Raw genomic sequence first — 6,769 nt, forward strand, 5'->3', positions numbered from 1 at the left:
GAATTTAAACAGTATTACAACACCATTTCATCTTCAGTAAATAAGAAAGCAAGAATAATTACTTTAATTTGCAATGCATATATATACATTCTTTTTTTTCTTTTCCCTCCTATCTTTATCTTTTTCTGCCATTTCTATATTCTGTTGACAAGGGGTGTTTTACTGTTAAATTTTGTTTATTATTATATACACAAAAATTGTGTATCATAAACATGTCAACTTTGTATTTTTGTTATTAATAAAAAAAAGTTATTCAAAGTCTCAAAGACAATTGACTCGCAGTCTAAACAGCATCCTGACTAGGCTGTATGCAGTGCACTCAGGCCTCGCCTCAGCCTGCATTGCAGCTTTGATGTTAAACAGCACAATGTATTTATTTCTTTAAAATATAAATCCTTTTGATGACATTGTTATTAATTTTAACAAACTTATTATTATTTATTTATTTTTATTCACTGTAGCTTTGTGCATGGGCCTAATTCTCAGAGCCTTGGAGAACATTTATGCTCTATACGCCTGGTTCAGAGTAAAATGAATAAAAAGCTAGAGGGCTTTTCTTTGGAAAAAGAAAAAGAAAATTAGCTGAAAAACATTCTGTAGCTATGGCTTTCATGGTGTATTCTGTAAATAGAGTTCACTTTGGTCTCCCATGATTTGTTTTAAAGGAGAACTCCGGTCAATTTTAACATTGAGCTCATTTTTTTGTAAATTTGGAGTGCTGTCAGTACAGAGAAAAACGACAAAAATCGGCGTTGCCTACACCGTTATCCTCTTTTTAAAATTTGCACCCTGTAAACTTCAATGGGGCAAGTTTTAAACCTGCTTTTAGTCTCTTAACATCCTTGATGTGTCATTACAAGTGCCCAGCCATGTTAGATGATTCCTTCAGAGTCAACACGCGGTGAATCTGACTGCAGTAGATGTGAAAGATATGAATCAAACTTATGTTAATTCAACCAGCGCACATATACCTGTATTTTCTTCCTGTTTTCGGTCGAAGGCCACAGTAGTCGATTGTCGAGTTCACACGCATAGGTTTAGTACCACTGATCTATATAGAATGACATATCATTATATAGATCAGTGTTTAGTACATGATCACGCGCATGAACTCGACAATCGACTACTGTGGACTTCGACCTATCTGACTGACTTCCGAGCTCGGAAATTGGGCCCGAACCCAGAGTACTCCCCTTGTATCTCTTGGTTAGGAAGATAACCAGGCAAGTGTGAGGAGATGGGGTGGTGGAGGGATGCTGAAAACTGTCGAGAAATATGGGTGAGTCGACTGTGTGTATTTATAGGCCTTTAAAGGGTAACTAAACCCTAAACCAATTTTTTTTAGTTAATGATCTGTAAGAAAGGGGCTTTATTAATGCTGTTCATTGATTCGAGTAACTTTTTTGACATTTGGGTATAAAGTGTTTTAATTCTACAATACTGTATATGGTGTAAAAACATCTGAGTGCTGCCCTCTTCAGGTTGAACGGTGGCTACTGCAGTTGAATTTTCCTATTGGATGTTGCGGTACTGCGTGACGTAGGCAGGTTCCAGCTCACCACGCCCTCCCGTGGTACGAGCTCACCACGCCCTTGGATGAGCTAGCGTAGATTTATCTGTATTTAGTACAGTGGTAGGTGTAGTGTTGCTAGTGGCAATAGCAGGCCTCTGCTCCTCTGAGCTCCGCCCATTATAGTGTCAGGCGACTAGCACTGTTATGTAGCTTCCTTCACAGGCGTAGGACACAGTGTATTCATCCTATGAGTTCAGCCATAGGCTAAGTGGTTAGGCTCTTTGTGAGCCTCCTTGGCTACTGCAAGCGTTGCTAGGCCTGCTCTTGCTACAGAGATTTATCTTACTGAGGCCTCCGCTCCCAAGAGCTCCGCTATGATAGCAATTGCAAGTTGTAGGCTCTCTGAAAGTCTCTTTGCAAGATGTCCTGAGCATGGGGCATTGTTAGGTCTCTTCTCGATTTAGAAAGTTGTTGTATTAGTCTAGCAGGAGAAATAGGTTCCCATGCACCCATTTAGCATTTTTTTTGTAACCTGTTTTTTTGGCACCCTAATGGTGTCTAGTCTAGTTAAGAGTTTTTGAAGTTGCCGAGGTTAATGTACCATGGGGTTCGTTTGGAGGCCATCTTGAAGTGATGTCAGCGCTAGGGGTGAAAAGGCAGATTTTCATATCTCCTGAACCACACAACATACAAAGACAAATGAACCCACTTTTTCATATAATTCTGACACCAGGACTCAAATGGAAAGATTATTGACATGGTACAGCTACTCTTTATTAATGAAAAATAGGCAAATAACACATTTTAGGCTCATAATGATGTAACTTTTGTTATTTTGTTAGTCTTGTTTGTCATATTCCTATTAATGAGGCGTCAATTCGTGTGGATTATTGAGGAGAGGTGTGCTATATCCTATATAAGCCATTGGGCGTACAATGTTCACCCAGCGGCGGAAAATTGGGCAAAAAATCCAATAGACTTAATATTGCAACGGATTTTGTCGAGTCATAGCTCTAAGCAAGGATTTTGTATAAACATATGTGTTTCCAACAAGTTGTACCCCTAGGGGGCAGGAGCTGCCCAAAGTTGCCCCCTAGACATACTATGGCGAAGGGACGGCCCATGAAACAGGGATTGCGCATACATGTTTATCCTACTATGTAACTTACATAGGAATTTTTTATTAAACATAACTCTGGATCACAGTGTCATAGAGACAGGGGGTGGTCTATCAGGATCACCATGAAGCCATCAAGCCATGCCCTAGCAACCATTTAGAGTACCCTAGCAACTAGTTTCATAGACTTCCACTGAAAGAGGTCAAAGGGATATCTTTAGATAGAAGTGTCATAGAAACATCAGGGTTGGCTGATTCGACTCGGGGCAGTAAACAGCCAATCACGAATCACCTTCAACACTTCCTAGCCATGCCCCATTGTCGAACACCCCAACAGCCCAAACCCAAAGACTGATATCTTCAAATCCAAATGTCATAGAGGGATTGCAGTTGGTTTATGTCATTCATACTGACAAACAGCCTTTGGAATATCATCATTGGCAGCTTTCAAGCCACTCCTTAGCAACCAAACAGTACCCTAGCAACCGTTTAGCAAGACCTGTAACTCTGCATCAAAACATCCTAGAGACATGATGGTTGGCTCCTTTGACTACTGCTAGCAAACAGGACTTTTGAGGACTACAGGACATTAGGAGGCTACAGCTCAGGTCCGTCAGAAGTACACCATCATCACCTTCGATCTGGGCATGTGCATGGAGGTTCTGCCACTTGTCTGGAAGTTCAGGGAGAAGTACAAATACAACCTAGTCCTCCCAGGGCAGTTCCATACTGCCATGAACTACCTCAGCATGATCACTAACCATTAGTGCCATGGTTCAGGCTATGTTGAGATCGTTCTTGAGGCTCAGCTGGTCACAAGTGGCTTGCTTAAGATTGTGCTCCAAGGCCCTCTTCTGCCTCAAGACTGTCTGTGAAGCACTGGAGTTGCTGCTGCTGAAACTTTTTATTGAGTAGGAGAGTGTCCAGCTCAGTACTGAGGCTCTGCTCAACCTCACCAAGTTGTGTGACCGACAGAACCTCGACCTTGCTCTTCAAGATGACTCAACCCTCAACATCATCAGGTATCTGAAGTATCAAGACAAGGTCTGCAACGGCTTGGAACCGGTTTCAAGGTTTAAAAGCCAAAACAATCTTTTTAACTTTAATTTCCTATTATCACTGTAAAGCTGCTTTGAAACAATCTATATTGTTAAAAGCGCTATATAAATGAAAGCGACTTGACTTGACGTATATGACAAACAGGACTAATGCAGGAAACTATTGCAAAAACAAAATAGCAAAAGTTACATCGTAATGAGCCTATTTGTCTATTTTTCACCAATAAAGAGTGGTTGTAACATGCCAATGGCATTTCTATTTGAGTCTTGGTGTCAGAATTATATGAAAAAGTGGGTTCATCTGTCTTTGTATGTTGTGTGGTTAAGGATATGAAAATCTGCCTTTTCACTTCAAGATGGCCGCCAAACGAACCCCATGGGACATTAGTTGACCTCAGCAACATCAAAAATTCTAATACAAAACTAGACACCATTAGGGTCCCAAAAAATAGGTTACAAAAAAATGCCAAACAGGTGCATGCGAACCTATTTCTTCTGCTAGACTATATTGAGGCCTCCACTCTGCGGAGGTTCATGGGCCAGTTAGACTTAGTTTTAGCTCTTTCTGAGCTTTATCAGTCTTGCCTTGTTTGAGGCCTCCACTCTTCAGGGATGTCCGAACATAAGTTATGTGTATTAGGCTCTCTGTGAGCCTCCTTGGATGCTGGCCTGAATATGACTGTAGTTCATATAGACCAAGTCAGGTAACCATGGTTCCCTGAGAAGGGGAATGAGATGCTGTCTCCCTTTGCCATTGCTTCCTGTATTCCTGCACACATCTCCATTAGACAAGAAGTGGATGACGTATTTCACAGGTGCCCTTTTATACTCACAGTCGCACCGGAGGTGACGTCATAGGCTGCTGCTTGCCAATGTCAAGTTCATTGTTTAGACTTATGCTTCAGACACCGATCACGCCGGAGGCATTCAGGATGCAGCATCTCGTTCCCCTTCTCAGGGAACCATGGTTACATGCGTAAACTGAGACGGTTTGATGATTCACTAATTTTAGATTTTAAAAAATGTACTTTTGATTTTTTTTTTGTGTATGTGAGTATGTGTGTGTGACTGTGTCAAAAACAAAAGAGAACCATCTAAATACTGATTATGATTATGCTGTAGTTGATGTATGCTTTTTTTTTCTGTGAGCTTTTTTTTTTTGTTTGTTTTTTCATCATTGTAAAATAAAACCTGCAGCTGTAGTTTTTACCTTTATTGCAAAAAAAAAAAAGTAAGATAAACTTAACCAAGCTTAGTGTTTTGTTCTTCCCTCATATATATACATACATATATATATATATATATATATATATATATATATATATATATATATATATATATATATATATATTGTATAATATGTTATATAATATAAAATTTAATTTGACCTCCTGAGGTTGACAATCATCATTTGCTAAAGGTCTATTCATTGACAGGCCTTGTTTGTGGAAAGTGCTTTATAACGTTTGTGCAATTATTTATTTGCAGTATATTATACCTGTTTTTGAACATAATAAGGCAAAGGCAAGAAAATTAAGTTGAAATGCCCTTTGGTGTTACTCAACTTAGGAGGCTGATATGTATATGAATTTCAATTTCTGCTGGACCATATTATTATAAAATACATTCAATTATAGTTTTTGTGTAATCCAATCACATACTGATATTAAGATGTTTGAATTTCATGTTATATTTATCTAGTCATGTGAATTTACTTGCGGAGATGAAGTCTGTCAACCAACTGGCACAATGAAACATAAAGATGTTAACATAAACATTAACAACTACAAAAAATGTAGCAACAGGAAAGGTTGACAACTATTACATTTGTTTTACTGCTGGATTGATAAGAACGTTAGATGAAAATGAAAATGAACTGTTTGCTACACCCTTACAGTATGTTTATATCTCTTGTAATGGATTGTGCAACACTGGGATATGTCTGTTATTTGTTTCAGCCTGATGTAAAGTCATAAGACTCAGTTTTGAGATAAGGAAGCCACCCACTGAGGTTGAGATTGAGTCAAGTGAACCCACTGGTCTTGATGTTTCATCATGGAAGAGGTACAACTTCACGAATGAGCTAATAGGTGGGGGTCCATCCATCCGCCCCCCACCCTAATTGTCTCATCAGAGGAACAGTTATGACTCAATCCCAGTGGAAACTGAAAAAGACATGACGGAATGCAATGGGAACGGAGAAATCCTTCGTCAGGCCTCCGTCAGAAAAGATTACAGAAAAAAAAGTCTAAAAATGCCTTATTTAGAACGAACAATTGACATACATTTAAATGAATTCATTTCAATTAACAATGAAACTTCATTTTAAATTGATTTAATGTATTTAGTTGCTAAAAATACTATTTTAAATTAAGAATATTAATCATTAAATTTACAGTAACTTTTATTTTGTAAACATTTTTATATTGATGGTGTCAGAGATACACTCTTAACATCCCAGGTCATTATTGTCATTATTGTCGGGTTGTGTTGTGTTTCCTTTGAGTCCATAACATCCCGGTTTGTGATGCAGATATTGACTTCAACAAGCAATGACCTCGACTGAGAAGCATGGATTTACGCTTTAAAAGAGGGGTCGCTGCTATACTGCCAAATGACCTTTCTATGCTCGTTGACCTTCTGAGTGATGATAATGAACGCACTGTTGAATTGGATTTGTAAGTGGCTCTCTGTGCTGCGTGATAAGGGAGATTGAGGAGCTTAACCACCATCCCCAATGATGTGGTTTTCCTGTGGTGGTTACAGTCCTTTTAAATAGACTGAGCTCTTCAAAGTACTCTTGAATCATAACTGAAATCATGATAAATAAGAGAAATGTATCCACTGGCCAAATTAATTGTACTTTGTAAATATAAACAAAGTTTGATTTTGATGGCTGCAACACACTCCAAAAAAGTTGGGACAGACACAAAATAAATGTGAAAAGACTATAGAATGTTGTAGTTAAACTGTTGAAAGAGTCAATTGGCAGGTGAACTGGTAAATAGGCAAGGGGATCGTGTTTGGGTATAAAAGGAGCATCCGCCAAAAAGGTTGTGATTTTTTTTTGTATAAAATTAT

The sequence above is a fragment of the Scardinius erythrophthalmus genome, assembly GCF_964197995.2.
Source record: "Scardinius erythrophthalmus genome assembly, chromosome: 17".
Lineage (NCBI taxonomy): Eukaryota > Metazoa > Chordata > Actinopteri > Cypriniformes > Leuciscidae > Scardinius > Scardinius erythrophthalmus.